Consider the following 17,525-nt stretch of genomic DNA (forward strand, 5'->3'; position numbering starts at 1 on the left):
CAGTGGAGGATGGCCCAAGTGCTTGGGCCCTGCACCCACATGGGAGACCAGGAGAAGCACCTGGCTCCTGGCTTCAGATCAGCGCGGTGCGCCAGCCGCAGCGGCCATTGGAGAGTGAACCAACGGCAAAGGAAGACCTTTCTCTCTGTCTCTCTCTCTCACTGTCCACTCTGCCCGTCAAAAAAAAAAAAAAAAAAAAGAAATGAGAGGGTCCACGCTGAGGTCCCACGGTCAGTGCCAGACACAGACACAGGCAGGAGTGACTCCGAGGGGTCCGGGAGCGCCTTGGCCTTTGGCTTCAGGTTTAGCAGAGAGGAGGGGGCGAGGGTGAGAGAAGCCGCGGTGCGGGGGCCAGGCCGAGCAGAGACGGGGTCATTGCACAGCTCTCTCCCCTGCCGGCCCCTGCTGCCGCCAGCACATCGGGAGTTAACGTCTGTGTGGTGCAGCTGCGGCACCGCCCGGCAGTGCCAGGAACCCAGAAGCTGAAATGTGAGAAGCGGGAGACAGGGGCAGGACTGGGAGCAGAGGGTTTCCCCAGCAGGAAGCTGCCTGGTCCTCCCTGGCTTGGCCCCGAGCCCCACCGCACAGCTGCCTCCCCCCCATCTCATGAGGGGCAGTGGGGGGCCCTCATTCAGGGGGGTCCACAGTCAAGGCCAGTGTCCAAGCCCTTTGGCCACCGAGCAGCAGGTCTGTGCTGCAGATCTGGGAGAGCACAGAGAGGGCTTTGCCAGGCGGCCAGCAGAGAATACACCAGGCTCTGCCCAGTTTTCAGGAAAGTGGGGCGGGGAACTGGGCAGGGGGCAGGAGCAGGGGAGGCCTGGAGGGCCCTGCATGGGATGCCTCCCGCTGCCCAGGGGCAGGGAAAGAGGCCAGGACCCCTGCCCTGCCCCCAGGGACCAGAGCCCTCCCGCCTTTTTATAAGGACTGAGGGGAGACCAGGAGGGGCTGGGCCGGCACTCGGCCCCCTGTGACAGGTGTTGTGGGCTTCCCAGTCTACAGATGAGCAGACACGGCCAGAGAGTGGCAGAGCTGAATGAACTCACACCCACAAGGCCATAGGAGCAGCAGAGTTCATGACCAGGAGACCCAAATGGTCTGTGTGTCTAATCCAAGAGGGGGCGAGGAAGCCCGGCAAAGCCTGGGTGCCACATGGGGGTGGGCGATGGGTCTACCTCGGCAGGAGAAGGCCCCCTGGACTCCCTGAGGGCCGACCCCCTGGTGCCACAGAATCACCACTGGGCAGGTGGGCAGCGCTCACCTGGACAGATCACAGCGGTTTCTGAGGTTTCAGGTCTGTGTGGCCCTGTGAGACCAGTGGTCAACATTGGCCGTGGGAGAGGGCGCAGCAAGATACTGCTAAAAATTATTAGAAACGTTAGAAACGTCTAAATAGGCAGCACATCGGGACAATCCGCGCTCCAACGCCTTGGGCCATGCGGCCTGGACTCACCCCTCTGGGTCTCATTTGCAGAATGGAGGTGACGCCAGTGCCTCCACTGCAGGGTTGCTGTGAGGATTAAATGAGGTGTCAGTCAAAGGCCCTTAGAGATTTAAAAAAAAAAAAACAAACCTGGGGGTCTGCACTGTGGTATAGCAGATTGAGCTGCTGTCTGCAGTGCTAGCATCCCATATGGGCACCAGTTCGAGTCTCGGCTGCTCCACTTCCAATCCAGCTCCCTGCTATGGCCTGGGAAAGCAGCGAAGATTGGCCCAAGTGCTTTGGGCCCCCGCACCCGAGTGGGAGACCCAGATGAAGCTCCTGGCTTTGGCCTGCCTGGTCATTGCAGCTTTTTGGGGAGTGAACCAACAGATGGAAGACCTCTCTTTGTGTCTCTCCCTCTCTTGATGTAACTCTGACTTTCAAATAAATATTTTTTTAATTTTCATTTTATTTGAAAGGTAGAGAGAAAAAGAGAGAGACACTTCCCATCTACTGGTTCTGTCCCCAGCAACAGCTGGGGCTGGGCCAGGCCAAAGCCAGGAACCCAGAACTCCATCTGGGTCTCCCACATGGTGGCAGGAATCCAAGCACTCAACCCATCACCTGCTGCCTCCCGGGGTGCACATCGGCAGGAAGCTGGATGAGGAGCACAGGAGCTCTCCGAGGGATGCAGGCTTCCCAAGTGGCAACTTAAGGACTGGACTACAGGCCTGGCCCCCTAGCTGAGTTATTCAGTGGAAAACAACCCAAATGCCCACCCGTGGGCAACACTGAGATGGGTCCATACGCTCCGCCTCGAAAGGATCTGATGCCGAGGAACCTCGGATGCTTCCTCCTGAGTGAGAGAAGCCAGTCACAAAGCCACATCTATGTGAAATGCCCAAAAACAGCAAATCCGCTGAGACTGGAGCCGGGAGCAGAGAGGGTGGGAGTGACTACTAATGGGTATAGAGTTTCTTTTTGGGGTGGTGAAATGTGCTGGAATTAGATGGTGGTGATGGTTGCACAACTCTGTGAAAGTTCTAAAAACCACTGGTTGTACACTATAAATTTTTTAATATATTTTTATTTGAAATTCAGAGAGACAGACAGAAGTCTTCCATCCACGGGTTTACTCCCCAAATGCCTTTAAAAAAAAAAAAAAAAGGACTCGGCCAAGCCAAAGCCAGGAGCCCAAAACTCGATCAAGGCAGGGACCCGAGTGCTCGAGCCATCGCCTGCTGCCTGCCAGGGTGCCCATCAGCAGGAAGCTGAATCAGAAACAGAGCCAGGACTGGAACCCAGAGACGTCCATGTAGGATGCCAGTGTCCCAAGCGGCAGCCAGCCCACTGGGCCAAAATACCTACTTCCTATCTCAACTTTTTTTTTTTTTTTTTTTTTTTTTGACAGGCAGAGTGGACCTTGAGAGAGAGAGACAGAGAGAAAGATCTTCCTTGTGCCGTTGGTTCACCCTCCAAAGGCCGCCATGGTTGGCACGCTGTGACCGGCTCACTGCGCGAATCCAAAGGCAGGAGCCAGGTACTTCTCCTGGTCTCCCATGGGGTGCAGGGCCCAAGCACTTGGGCCATCCTCCACTGCACTCCCGGGCCACAGCAGAGAGCTGGCCTGGAAGAGGGGCAACCGGGACAAAATCCAGCGCCCCGACCGGGACTAGAACCCGGTGTGCCGGTGCCACAAGGCAGAGGATTAGCCTATTGAGCCACAGCGCCAGCCCCATCTCAATTTTTAAAAAGATTTATTTTGGGCCGGCACCATGGATCACTTGGCTAATCCTCTGCCTGCGGTGCTAGTACCCCCGGTTCTAGTCCCGGTTGCTCCTCTTCCAGTCCAGCTCTCTGCTGTGGCCCGGGAAGGCAGTGGAGGATGGCCCAGGTGCTTGGGCCCCTGCACCAGCATGGGAGACCAGGAAGAAGCACCTGGATCGGTGTAGGTCCAGCCATAGCGGCCATTTGGGGAGTGAATCAACAGAAGGAAGACCTTTCTCTCTGTTTCTCTCTCACACACTGTCTAACTCTATCTGTCAAATAAAAAAAAAAGATTTATTTTATTTATTTGTAAGCCAAAGTGACAGAGAACAGGGGTTGGGAGAGAGAGATCAATCTCCCCTCTCCTGGTTGACTCCTCAATTACCTGTGACAGGCTAGGTGTGCTAATTCGAAGCCAGGAGCCAGGAACTCCATCCTGGTCTCCTCCGTGGGTGGCAGGGGCCCAAGCATTTGGGCCATCTTCTGCTGCTCTCCAGACATATTAGCAGGGAGCTGGATTGGAAGCGGAGCAGCTGCGTCACAAACCAGCACAGGATGCTGGTGTCGCAGGTGGAGGCTTAACTTGCTCTTCCACAACGCCGGCTCCCCCGGATCTCAGTGCTGTAAAAACAGTAAAATATCAGCAAATGCAGCTTTCATGACTACATGCTTCAGCTTCAGCTTCAGAGAGCCCGTGGACCAATGGAAGAGACCAACGAATACATTAAAAAAAAAAGCCTGACCCACGGGAGGGCCCTGCGGGGTAGTCCTGGCCAGCCTAAGGGGCTGTGTCTGAGAACACTTACAACAGACTAGATGGCCGGCCGTACAGGACAACAGGAACTACTGACCCTGGTGACTGAAGCTATGTCCCCAGACAGTCGTACCGCACCCACCACCCATCGTGGAACCAAGAACTCCCAGGGTCCAAGTGGCCCACCCAAGGAGCAGGGGTTGAGCTGAGACTGGGAGACCTGGGCAGTGTGGTGGCAGCGAGGGTGGCAGGCGTGATGTGGACCCACCCCCAGGCTCCAGGGCTCCGGAAAGGCTGATTGAGGAACCTTCCAAAGACAGGTGACCACACAGGCTCCAGATGTAGTGGCACAGGGACACAGGCAGCAGCACGTGGGAGCCTAGGATGCCTGAGCCCCTCCTCCAGCCCCAGGTCTGGAGCTGAAGCTGCTGGGAGTGGCCTCCCAGAGGCAGGCCTGAGCCTGCAGACCCCGCAGCTGAGGCCCACACGCTGGACCTGGGAGGCCCAGTCTTTGGCCTCCACCTACTCCTGCATCTCCCCACCTCCCCGACCCTCTGGGAGAAGAGGAAGGGGCTGCAGCGGCATTCATGTGTGCACACGCACACGCACACACTCGCGCACTCATGCCCGCAGACTGCGCAGAGTCCACCGGGCACAGCGGACCGGGGCCCACGCGTCAGCTGTCCTCCTGCCTCCTCCCAGCCAGCCATGTGGCCAGGGCTTTGTGTGCATTCTCATTCAGTCCTTCACAGAATCCTAGGAGATTTCAGAGAGGAAGAGAATGAGCTCCTGGGAGCTCAGAGAGCGACTGAACCAGGGGAGCACCCCGGTAGGCAAAAGCTTGGGAAGCTGAGCACATGGCCTGGAACTGCCCCAGGAGCCTGCCCCGGGGAGGCAGCAGCACGGCTGAGCTGGCGCCCCTCTGGGAACCCCCTCAAGCTTCCTCAAGTGGCTCCAGGGATGTGAGCCCGTGCTGGTGTGGGCTCCTAAACGTGCACCCGCCCCGTCAGCAGCACGGCCACCCCCGCAGGTCTGGCCCAGCTCCAGCCAAGCTGAGGCAGGCATAGACAACCACTGGAACCCAGGAGAGAAGCAAACTGGGCATTCAGGGTCTCCCAGCAGGACTCAGGCCTGAGACTGAAGCCCACGCAGCGGGAGCTTGGCCGTGAGATGCAGGCCTGTGTCCCAGAGATGTCGCTGAGGGCTGGGCCCCCAGCCCCTGCAGTCACAGGAGCTGTTCGGGTCTGGCTGTCCTGCTCTGGCTCTCTTCTCTGCCTTAGCCTGCCACAGAGAGGCGCTGGTAGCTCAGGGGTGAGGATGGGGTCTCACCTCTCCCCCAGACCTCTGTAGGGCGTGGGACCCTCACAGCCCACTCCCAGGGCAGTCCCCTTGCTCTGTGTGACCTTCAGCGTTGGCATCTGCTCGAAAGAATCCGTCTCTCTCTCCTCCTGGAATTCAACCTCCAGATGTCAGATCCAAGGCGCAGTGGCAGCCCATGGCTCCCCCCGAGTGAATCAGCCGCATTCCAAAGGTGCAAAGGCAGACGCCACGCCTGCGGCAGCCCAGGGCTGCACACTTCCTCCCGGGCCGGCAGCCCCCGCGCCCGCCCCTCTTGCCTCGTCGCAGCCAGGCTTCCTTCCAGAGACATTCTTCTGAACTGGAGCAGAGGCAGAGAACACCACCGGGGCCAGAGACACCCTGAACTGCTCGGCTCGGACCTCCCAGTACCAAACGCTGACCCCAGCCCAGACCGCCCTCAGCCGTTACCAACGCGTGTGAGCGGATTCATTCATCAGGTTTTCGCTGAGCACCTGTGGCGTGGCAAGGAAGAGGCGGACAAGCCCCTGACCCACGGGGCTCAGTCAAGCAGTCGTCAGACAAAACGAGGTCGGAGGCAGGAAAGAACTCTGAGTGTGGGAAGAGCTAAGAAAGGAACAGGGGCTGGGACCGGTGGCAAAGTGATGGCACGGCGGAGGGTCACTGGGTGCGGACACCTCTCCGGCTCTCAGGGTAGTGCCAGAGCCGAGTTCTCACGGAGAGAAGCGTCCCCCATCCGGGCACTTCTCGGTGACCTTCCAGGAGGACCATGCACGCAGCAAGCCCCTCCTCCTCCTGACCCTGTGTCAGCCCCAGTGCAGGGAGGTCTGGCTGCTGTTCTCCGTGGGTGCTTCCGTGAGCAGCTCCCGCACTGCCGTGCAACCACTCCCACGAGCAGTTTTGGACCACCCTCAGAGGAACTCTGCTCAGCACCCAGCCTTTTTTTTTTTTTTTTTTTTTTTAAGATTTTTTTATTTATTTGAAAGACAGTTACAGAGAGAGGTAGAGCCAGAGACAGATCTTCCATCCGCTGGTTCACTCCCCAATTGGCTGCAGCGGCCGGAGCTGTGCTGATCTGAAGCCAGGAGCCGGGAGCTTCTTGTGGGTCTCCCACACGGGTGCAGGGGCCCAAGGATCTGGGCCATCTTCCACTGCTTTCCCAGGGCACAGCAGAGAGCTGGATTGGAAGCGGAGCAGCCGGACTTGAACCGGCGCCCGTATGGGATGTCGGCACTGTAGGTGGCGGCTTTACCCACTGCACCACAGCGCTGGCCCCCAGCCTGTCTTTCCAGTGCAACTCCTCGTCCACTTGCACATTCCGGACGTTTTCTATGGTACAGCACGTGGCTCTTTGCCTGCCTGCTGCTCAGTATTCTGTTGCCAAGGCGCTGCGTGCTGCCACGTGTTTGTGCTTCATGCTTGTTCATGGCTGAATAATACTCCAGCGCAGCGAGAGGTCAGTCTGTTAACCCCCAGCAGCTGACTGACGTTGGGTTGTTTCTGCATTTCGGCTGCTAGAAATCGTGCTGCTATAAGCATCTCTAATTTGGATTTATGCTCATTTTACTTAGAGGTAAACAGAGATGAAGAGAGACCTTGCATCCCCTGATTCACTTCCTAAATGCCCCACTGCAGCCAGGCGGGGCCAGGCAGAAGCCAGGAGCCCGGAGCGCAGTCTGGAGTGGCTGGGACCCAAGCGTCCGAGCTGACAGCTGCTGCCTCCCGGGGCGAGCACTGGCAGGAAGTGGGACTGGAAGCAGAAGCTCACATACCGCTGCTGAGAGCAGCAGCTCAAACGAGCCGCACCGCAGCGCTGGCCGAGGCCTCTGGGTTTTAATTACCACCTGCTAATTAAACTCTCCTCTCAGTGAACTTGCCCGAGCGAACCCAGTGCTGACACCAGGTGTCAATGGAAAAAACTCTCCGCTCTTTTGGCTTCAACACCGCTATGTAGAGGTCCTTTTCATTCTTAGCCAATGGGATCAGGTGCTCCTGCGTGGGGAGAGCTGTGGATAATGAAGGGGGCCGGGGGAGTCGGGGCACAGTGTGGGTTCTGCTAAGACGTGGGACCCCATGCTGGCGTGGCAGCACAGTGGGGTAAGCGGCTGCCTGCCAGTTTGAGTCCTGGCTGCTCCACTTCCCATCCAGCTGCCTGCCAATGCACCTGGGTACGCAGGGAAGCTGGCCCAACTACGTGAGCCCCTGCCAGCGACATGGGAGACCAGGATAGAGTTCCAGGCTCCTGGCTTCAGCCCTGCTCAGTGCGGGCTGCTACAGCCATGACTTCAGAAGATGACCGACCTCAGGCAGAGGGCGGTAAGGAAACGGCTCCTTCCCAGGGAGCCCCTGTTCCAGCCTGACCTGCCTGCTCAGCTCAACACCCCAATCCCAGCCCCCCAAGATTCCATCACCTCCAGGCCCTGCAGCAGGTCCTGCTGTGACCTGACTTCTCCTTCAGGAGGGTCAACTCCAAATCCAGCCAACGCCTAATGCCCAAAGGCCTCCTGGTGCGGAGAGCAGAGCGGACCCTAGCTGGGGAGTCCAGCTCTGTGCCCCCGGAAGCAGACAGAGAAGACAGGCCTGGGGCGGTGCCTACTTCTCTTCCCACCTTTCCCCGACCAAAACTCCTGCTGCACAAGGGCGGGCTGCTCCCCCCCAGGGAGCAGCAGGCCCCTCGCAGGAAGCCAGAGAACCCAGAGGATGGCAGGAGGGAGGCAGGGGCCTTAGAAGCCATGAAGACAGCACTCACCTCCATCAGCCCACGCAGCTGCAGGAAGGACCGCACAGAACCCACGGTGGCTGGGCTGCCTGGGGTGACAGGTGGAGCCCCAGAGCTCCCCGGGGTGAGGTTAAGCCAGCCCTGGAGGTATGTGCCCAGTGGGTCAGAGACTCTTAAATAGAAACTAGGGGCCCAGCCACTTTCTGTTTAAGATTTTATTTATTTGAAAGGCAGAGAGGGAAACAGATCTTCCAGGTGCTGGTTCACTTTCCAAATGGCCCAAACAGCCAGGGCTGGGCCGGTGGAAGCCAGGAGCCCGGAACTCCATTGGGATCTCCCACGTGGGTGGCAGGGGCCCAAGTACGTAGGCCGGCTTCCTGCTGCCTTCCCAGGTGCCTTAGCAGGGAGCTGGATGAGGAGCAGGGCAGCCAGGACATCAGGGATGCTGGCATCACAGCCAGGTCACAACCAGGTCACAACCAGGTCACTCGTGCCCCTTCAACTGGAGAAGCATCAGGCAAAGGAGGGCCAAGGACAGCAGCTCAGGGGACACCTGGGGCTGCGGAGCCCCAGGCAGGAGGGAGGTGGCTCCAGCACAGAGGGATTTGGGAGGTCAGGGTCTCGGCTGAGAGGAGGCTGGGGGACAGTGTAGGACAGAGCAAGGGGAGGAAGCCCTCGTGCCGCACGGCCGGGAGGGGCGCCCTGGGGCGGCTGCTCTGTGAGAAGCTTGGCAGGGGCTGGCTGGAGACAGGGCCATAGCTTGAGACTCCACCTGTTTTAAGCAGAGGAGCAACTCGGCTGATGACAGTGCTACAGTGGAGACTGGGATGCATTTACGGTCAGACACACAGAAGCTGCTAGAAGGCTCCGGAAGGGGCTTCTGTGGGCTGCCCAGCTGGGAGGGCCGGGCAGTCAGAGACCACATGCAGCCTGTCGTAAGCACAGCCCCCCTCCTACGCCCCGCCGACTTGCAGCAGGTCGAGGCCGAGTCCATTGGGGCGTGTCACTGGATATACGCAGTGACGCACGGAGGGAGAGGCACCGTTTCCCACAAGCTGTCCACGGTTCTGCGGCCACCCATGCAGTCCCCACCCCCAACAGCACCCTTCCCCACCACACGCACGCCATACGGCGTCCACAGCTCCAGCTGCCCCTTCAGTTCAAGGCCAGGGCCTGCAGGAGTCCCAGCCACACCCAGGTGGGTCATGCCCTCAGTGCAGCCAGCTAGAGCCAAAGCCCACGTGGGAAGTCTGAGGACACTGCAGCTGGGCTGACGTGCCCTGGGCTCTGTGTCAGGGGCCAATCAGGGGCTGGCCGGGGCGGGGCTCGTGGCGCAGCACGTTAAGGCACCGCCTGAAAAACCAGGATTCCACACTGGAGAGCCAGCGAGTCGCGTTCCACTTCTGATCCGGCTTTATGCCGATGTGCACAAGATGGCCCACGTGCTTGGACCTCTGCCACCTACATGGGAGACCTGGATGGAGTCACTGGCTCCGGGCTTCGGCCTGGCCCAAACCTGGCTGTTTTGGCCATTTGGGGAGTGAACCAATGGAAGAACCACCTCTTTTTTACTATGCCTTTCAAGTAAATCTTTTTTTTTTTTTTTTGAAAGGGATGGGCTGGCCGGTGCTGCGACTCACTTGGCTAATCCTTCGCCTGCGGCGCCAGCACCCTGGGTTCTAGTCCTGGTTGGGATGCTGGATTCTGTCCCGGTTGATCCTCTTCCAGTCCAGCTCTCTGCTGTGGCCTGGGAAGGCAGTGGAGGATGGCCCAAGTCCTTGGGCCCTGCACCCGCATGGAAGACCAGGAGGAAGCACCTGGCTCCTGGCTTCGGATTGGCGCAGCGCACCAGCCATAGCAGCCACTTGAGGGGTGAACCAACTGAAAAGGAAAACCTTTCTCTCTGTCTCTCTCTCTCTCACTGACTCTGCCTGTCAAAAAATAAATGAATGAATAAAAAGGGATGGGCTGACACTCTAGACCCAAAGGCTGGTGGTTGGGAACACAAGTGTCCCTGCTGTCCCCACACCACCCCTCCCCCTACTCCAGGGTGTCAGGGGTCTCCAAGTAAGGGACCCACTTAGGCCAGCGTGTGGTCAAATGCAAAGTGTATCCCCCTTGGGCCTAATTCAGCTGAGGCAGACTGTGTGTGTTGGGGCTGGGTGAGTTGAGGTGTGGAATCCATGGTTGGAGGTTATTGCTACATCCAGACAAACCACTTAACTTCTCTGCGCTTTCCTCTCCAAATGGGTAGGAAGGAGTGCTTGGGCTTCAGGCAGGCCTCAGGCTCCTGACTCCAGCTCCCGGTCAATGCACACCTTGGTGGAGGTAGTTTGAATGATTAGGCGCCTGCCACCTGTGTGTGTGTATTTTTTTTTTTTTTAGCATTTATTTATTTATTTACAGAGAGGCAGAGGCAGATAGAGGTCTTCCATCCACTGGTTCACTCCTCAGATGGCCACAACAGGTAGAGCTGGGCAGATCTGAAGCCAGGAGCTTCTTCCAGGTCTCCCACATGGGTGCAGGGGCCCAAGGACCTGGGCCGTCTTCTACTGCTTGCCCAGGCCACAGCAGAGAGCTGGAAGTGGAGCAGCCAGGACTCGAACGGCGCCCATATGGGATGCTGGCAGTGCAGGCGGCTTTACCCCTGTGTGTATTCTTAAAGGCCAGAGAGCAAGTTCCATTCTGGTTTTGTCCAATCAGTTTCTCAAACTCACCGCTGACCTGAGGCAGGGGCTCCTGGAACAGCCCAGCTCCACATATGGAAGGCTGAGACCCTCTCCTAGCCCAGCCACATTTCACACTGGGCCTGAAGGCACATTTCACACAGGACTGGAAACTCTAACCGGCTGGAGGAGGGTGAAGTCTATGAGCAGTCTGTGTCCCGTTAGAGACCCCCAGGCCCTCAGCACTATGTGTCCTGAGGCACAGACCCACCTGCACACCGCAGAGAGGCCACAGAGCCCCGGCTGGACACCTGGGGGCATTTTCCACCTCACCTGGGCAGCAGGTGCACATGGGTGGGCTTTGTGCCTGTGCTCTGGTCTCTCCAGGTTCGGAGCAATGCCTGGCTGACACCCGGTCACCGCTCCAGAGTGCTCAGCCGCCCCAGGCGCCTCCAACCACCCCCTCTCCCCTGCCACAGAAGCGGCCTCTTCCCGGCTCCTGCCTTCCGTCCTCCCTCCCCAAAGCCACATGTACCTGCTCCAGAGCCTGACGAGGTGGCAAGTGCTTTCCAGACAACAAGAGCATCTCCAGGGACAGCAGACATCAGCCAAGGCTCTGCCACACCCTTGCTCTGCGCGGTGACTAGGCTGGGTTTCGCCCACAGTCCCAGGGTGTGTGTGTGTCAGCAGACCAGCAGCAAAAAGGGCCCGGCCTGCCCATCTTGCACAGAGGCCAGCGGCCTCCAGCACTGTGCAGGGACACGGAGGACCTGTCTCGGTCAAGGTCACCTCACCCTAGGTCTCCTGAGTGTGTTTCCAGGCAATGACGTCAGTCCCCTTGGGTTCCAATGCTGGTCTGGCCACTTCCAAGCTGTGTGACCTTGGACAAGTCATGTAACCTCCCATAGCCTGATCTCTTCCCAGATACCGGGCTGTCCATCTCCTTCGCCCAGCACGCTGCCTGGCCCCTGCCTGAAACCGCCGGCCACTGAGACCAGGACCCCATCCCCTTCATTCGCCCGCCTCCCCTCCACGCCTGCCCCACGGGCCTCCATGCCCGCTGTGCCTGTGCCCTCTACGTGGAGCACCCCTTTTTCTGGAACGTTCTACCCTCAAGTTTGCTGTATGGCTTGTTCCCTCACTTCCTGCAGGTCCTGACCCTCCAGGACCCCCTTCCCTGCTTATGTCCACGCCCTGGCTCTCGTCCGTCTGGCCCCTGGACCTCTCGCCCCAGGCTGACAGCTTTGTTCTGCCTTTCACTCCCCCACCCCCACCCCGTATCCTCTGCCGGGTGGGGGCACGAATACATGAATGAATGAGTCGGGCCGCTCCTGGAAGGTCGGCTCCGGAGGGCGGCAGCCTGCGGGCGGCCGGGCCGGGCCGGGGAGACAAAGCGCGGCCCCCAGGCCACGGGCTGCCCGCGCCTCCCGGGGGCGGCCGCGGCGCCGGCCCTCGAGGTCACGTCCGGGTCGCGCCGGCCGGAAGGAGGCCCCCCCCTTCGCGGGGCAGGCCACGCCCCTCCCGCGCGAGCGCGCGGCGGGGGCGGAGCCAATCGGACAGGGGCCGCCTCGCACTTCCGCTCCCCGGCCGGCTCATTCATATTCATGAGGCGGGCGAGAGGCGGGGCCCGGGCGCCCCGCCCCCAGGCCTGGGAGGCCGCCCCGGCGGAGGCTCGCGAGCCCCAGCGGGGCGCCCCCGGCTTCCGCCTCGGGGAGGGAGTTTCCAGTTGGTCACGGCTCAAAAATGTGTCGCTCCCGCTCCTCCGCCCCCTCGTCCCGGCCCTGTGGGGCGTGGGGGGGCGCCTCCCTCGGAAGGCCGGAGGGGCGGGGCCCGGGGCGGGGGACCAGACCCCTCCCCTCGCTGCAAGGTCGCCCCTGTAGGAATCCTCATTTTGCGCGTTTATTCTGTGTCAGGCGCTGTGCCCTTTAAACCTGCCAGCGGCTCTGCCGGGGTGCACGCCGCGTCTACGCGGAAGCTGGGAACAGCTGCGGGGCCTGCCCGGGGTCCCTGTTGGGAGAGGTGGGTGCCTGGCCAGGGCTCGGCTCCGGACTGCAGCCTCCTGCTGAGGTAGACACTGGGGAGCAGTGGTGATGGTGGCTCAAGTGAACGGCTTCCTGCCGCCCACACGGGAGGCCTGCAGTGGGTTCCCGGCCCCCGGGTTCAGCTGCAGCTTCAGCCTCTGCCTTGGCCCCTGCCCTGACCTTGGCCCAGCCGCTGTCCTTGCAGGCAAGGGGGTGGGGGGAGCAAGCCAGTAGACAGGAGCTGCTCTCTTTCTGCCCCTCAAATAATAAGAAGACTTTTATTTATTTATTTGAAAGGCAGAGTTACAGAGACACAGAGGCAGAGGGAAAGAGAGCTCCCATCTGCCGGTTCACTCCCAGACAGACACAACAGCTAGAGCTGGGCTGATCGGAAGCCAGGAGCCAGGAGCTTCTTCCAGGTCTCCCATGTAGGTGCAGGGGCCGAGGGACTTGGGCCATCTTCTACTGCTTTCCCAGGCCATAGTAGGGAGCTGGATAGGAAGTGGGGCAGCTGGGTCACGAACTGGTGCCCATATGGGGTGCTGGCACCGCAGGCTGCGGCTTTATAAACTGTACCACAGCGCCAGCCCCAGTAAGAATATTTTTAAAATTAAGAATTTCAAGAGGCCTGCATTGTGGCAGAAAAAGCTACCACCTGCAACGCCAGCATCCCATATGGGCACCGGTTCGTGTCCTGGCCGCTCTGCTTCTGATCCAGCTCCCTGCTAATTGCCTGGGAAAAGCAGTGGACAATGGTCCAAGTGCTTGGGCCCCTGTGGGAAACCTCAATGAAGCCCCTGGCTCCTGGCTTTGGCCTGGCTCAGCCCTGGCTGTTGTGGTCATTTGGGGAGTGAACCAATAGATGGAGGAAGACCTCTCTCTCTTGCCTCTCCCCCCCCCCCCCCTTTCTCTGTAACTCTGCCTTTCAAATAAACAAATCTATTTTTAAAGATTTATTTGTAGGGCCGGCATCGTGGCTCACTAGGCTAATCCTCCGCCTTGCGGTGCCGGCACACCGGGTTCTAGTCCCGGTCGGGGCACTGGATTCTGTCCCGGTTGCCCCTCTTCCAGGCCAGCTCTCTGCTATGGCCCGGGAGTGCAGTGGAGGATGGCCCAAGTGCTTAGGCCCTGCACCCGCATGGGAGACCAGGAGAAGCACCTGGTCCTGCCTTCAGATCAGCGTGGTGCGCCAGCTGCAGCGGCCACTGGGGGGTGAACCAATGGCGAAGGAAGACCTTTCTCTCTGTCTCTCTCACTATCCACTCTGCCTGTCAAAAAATTTAAAAAAAAAGAAAAGATTTATTTGTTTATTTGAAAGAGTTACACAGAAAGAGGAGAGGCAGAGAGAGAGAGAGAGAGAGAGAGAGAGAGAGGTCTTCCATCTGCTGATTCACTCAATTGGCTGCAGCGGGTGGAGCTGCGCCAATCCAAAGCCAGGAGCCAGAAGCTGCTTCCGGGTCTCCCCCATGGGTGCAGGGGCCCAAGGACTTGGGCCATCTTCTACTGCTTTTCCAGGCCATAGCAGAGAGCTGGATGGGAAGAGGAGCAGCCGGGACTAGAACTGGCGCCCACATGGGATGCTGGTGCTTCAGGCCAGGGCATTAACCCGCTGCACCACAGCACCGGCCCCAACAAATAAATCTTTTTTAAAAAAAGAATTTCAAGATGGCAACAGCAGAATATTCCACCCAGCTGGGGCCCATCTTGGGGCAGCAGAGCCAGCATGTCGTCCCCAGCAGCAGTGTCGGTGTGCACCCCCACCCTGGCAGCCGCAAAACCTCCAAGAGCTGAGCGTCTCGCTCACCACACCACACGCTTCCTGTGCACCAGGTGAGTCCCTCACGGAGTGTCCCAAACCTGCCGGACCCAGCCGGCAGGGTCTGGGCTCTGTGGGCAGATGGTGTGACGTTGTATGTGCTGGGCCTAGCACAGGACTCGAGGCCCTCCTTTCTCCCTGAGCTGGGTGCGAGAAGCAGCCAGGGCTGCTTCCCAGCATAAACCCCCGCCCCGCAGCAGCCCCAGGCCTGCAGGCTCAGTGAGCCGCCCGCTCGAGGTTAATAAGTTGCCCTGATCTCACGCCCTCCATCACTCCGTGTGCCTGGGCCCAGCTCACCGTGGGTTGCAGGGTTCCTTAATAACAATAATAACTCCTTCTCTCGACAGACAGAATTACGCCCCACCCAATCTTGTGATCGGCACCCTGAGCATTGCCATTTTACAGATGGAGCAACTGAGGCCCGGAGTGCTGCAGGGGCCTGCCCTCCTTCACGCCCCTGGTTCCTGTCACTTCTGCTGTGTCTGTGATGTGGGGCTTCGGGCCATTTCCTGACGCTTTCTTGTCCACTCTCAGCTCTGGAAAGACGGTAGCTGTGGCTACACCATTGGCTTCCTGCTGGACTGAGCATAGCGGCCTTCACTGAGCTCCTACAGAGTGCAGAATGCCTTCCCTGTGGAAGTGCACGCTTGTGGATGAGGGGGCTGGGTCTCTGCTGGGTGAGGACAGGTGACCCTCCTCACAGCACGGGTGGGGCACAGTAGGTCTTCAACAAGGGGACACATGGTAAGAACTGAATAGCCATCTGTTGAGTGAGTGGGAACGGAGATGTGCCACATATGTTTACTGGTAAAGGGTTGGGGGACCAAGTCTGGGAGGCATTTACTGCTTGCCAGGCCGTGTTCAGGAGCCTGCAGGGGAGGGACAAAGCAGGCAACACCCCTGGGTCCTGCGTCCTAGGGGACGCACAGTCCAATGATGGAGACCATCCTCCCTCCAAGAGGCCTTACCCTGAGCACGCAGGAGAGGCGAGTGCTCAGAACAGGGGCTTGTGCAGGGGGGAGGGCATCCATCAGCCTCCAATAAGAACGGACTGCTTTCTTTTCTTAAAAGATTTATTTATTAGCCGGCGCCGCGGCTCACTAGGCTAATCCTCCGCCTTGCGGCGCCGGCACACCGGGTTCTAGTCCCGGTCGGGGCACCGATCCTGTCCCGGTTGCCCCTCTTCCAGGCCAGCTCTCTGCTGTGGCCAGGGAGTGCAGTGGAGGATGGCCCAAGTCCTTGGGCCCTGCACCCCATGGGAGACCAGGAGAAGCACCTGGCTCCTGCCATCGGATCAGCGCGGTGTGCCGGCCGCAGCGCGCCTACCGCGGCAGCCATTGGAGGGTGAACCAACGGCAAAAAGGAAGACCTTTCTCTCTGTCTCTCTCTCTCACTGTCCACTCTGCCTGTCAAAAAAAAAAAAAAAGATTTATTTATTTATATGAAAGGCAGAGATACAGAGAGAGAGAGAGAGAGAGATCTTCCATGCACTGGTTCACTCCCCAAATGGCCACAATGGCTGGGGCTGGGCCAGGCTAAAACAAGGATCCAGGAGCATCTTCCAGGTCTCCCAGGCCATCTTCTGCTGCTTTCCCAGGCTCATCAGCAGGGAGCTGGGTAGGCAGTGGAGCTTCTGGGACTCGAACCAGCGCCCATATGGGATATCGCAGCACCAACCCAAGAAGGGATTTCTGGCTAGGCATTTGGCACAGGGTTAAGCTGCTCCCTGGGACACCTGCGCTCATGTCCCACATCTGCTCTCCATTCTAGCTTTTGGCTAATAGGTAGCCTGGGAGACAATGACGATGACTGAAGTGTCTGGGGCCCTGTCACCTTCTTGGGAGACCACAACTAAAGTCCTGGCTTCTGAGTTTGGCCTGATACAGGTCTGGCTGCTGCGAAGCATTTGGGGAGTGAACCAGTGGAAGGAGGATCTCTCTTTGTCTCAGTGTGTCTCCCTACATTTCAAGTAAATTAAACAATAAATAAATAAATAAATAAATAAATAAAACAGGTGTCTGGGTTTGGCCTGACTGCATGGGCAGGGGCTTCCTCCTGGAAGAGCGGCGGAGAGCCCGGTGCTCTTGGATGCCCCAGGGAGGCAGGGGCTTAGAGCGAGGGCTCTTCCATCGGAACTGGTCTAAGAACCGACGTTCCAGCAAAACCAAAGTCGTTCCTTCTCACTTGGTGGCTTCTAAGGAGCCAAACAGCGACAAAGGGGGTCCTGGAGTCGGCCCCTGCGGGCAGTCACTCGGCTGTGTTGAGAGCGACCGTGAAATCCGGAGAGCAGCGAGCCACTGCACTCACCCTGCGAACGCGGGATGCAGAGCGGGGCGTCGGAGCCGTCCTGGGAGCCACGCGCAGGGACGCGGAGGGTGCCGCTTCCCCCAGCCCCGTCGCCCCGGGCGTGGCACTGCGCCTGGCGCCCTGCGAGAGATGGACACCGGCCTCGCGCGTGCGTTTTCCCCGGGACTGCGAGGGCCGGAGCCCCGCCTGGCCGAGCCGCTGCGACTCCCTGCGCCTGGAGGGGGCGCTGCGCCGCCCTAGGTCTCCGCCCCCCGCACAATCCGGGAGTGGACGCTTCGCAGCCCCCTCCCAGGAGCGTCAGGGCCCGGGACTGGCCTTCCCCGAGGCCCATCTGCCAGCTAATGTTTAACCCGGCCACACTCCACACCACCCACTCTCGGGACACCGGGGCGGGGTGCGGCGGGGGCGGGAGGAGGGCCCCTCCAACGCGCGCTGTGGCCTCTGCTCCGGGCAGACCGGCCCTCCCACGCCACGAGCACCTACTGTGCGTGCCGCAGACCGACACGGGAGCGTCACGGTTTAGGCGCGCCTGGTGTGCACACGTGTGCCCGCGGTGTCACGTGCGCCTACTAAGCGTGCATCCATGGTCCGGGTCGAACGCACCTACTACGCGTGATCATGGTCCACAGGCTCCCGACTCGGGGCCCACGCATGAAGACGGAGCCACACTACCCGAGCCCGATGCCTCCTCCGTGGGGGGTGCTCCGGGTCTGCACGCCCGCAGCGCGGAGCCACGAT

At 59.6% G+C, this 17,525-nt stretch overlaps 1 long non-coding RNA gene across 1 annotated transcript; it reads right to left on the bottom strand.

Annotated features, from left to right (window-relative positions):
• Window positions 1–1,288: 1,288 nt before the first annotated feature.
• LOC133750882 (uncharacterized) lies at window positions 1,289–12,015 on the bottom strand. Its single transcript, XR_009864735.1, has 4 exons — window positions 11,179–12,015; window positions 3,573–3,808; window positions 1,451–1,507; window positions 1,289–1,356 (listed from the first exon to the last, which is right to left on the bottom strand). It is a non-coding gene; the product is annotated as an uncharacterized LOC133750882 (long non-coding RNA).
• Window positions 12,016–17,525: the final 5,510 nt, after the last annotated feature.

The sequence above is a fragment of the Lepus europaeus genome, chromosome 21, assembly GCF_033115175.1.
Source record: "Lepus europaeus isolate LE1 chromosome 21, mLepTim1.pri, whole genome shotgun sequence".
Classification (NCBI taxonomy): Eukaryota; Metazoa; Chordata; class Mammalia; order Lagomorpha; family Leporidae; genus Lepus; species Lepus europaeus.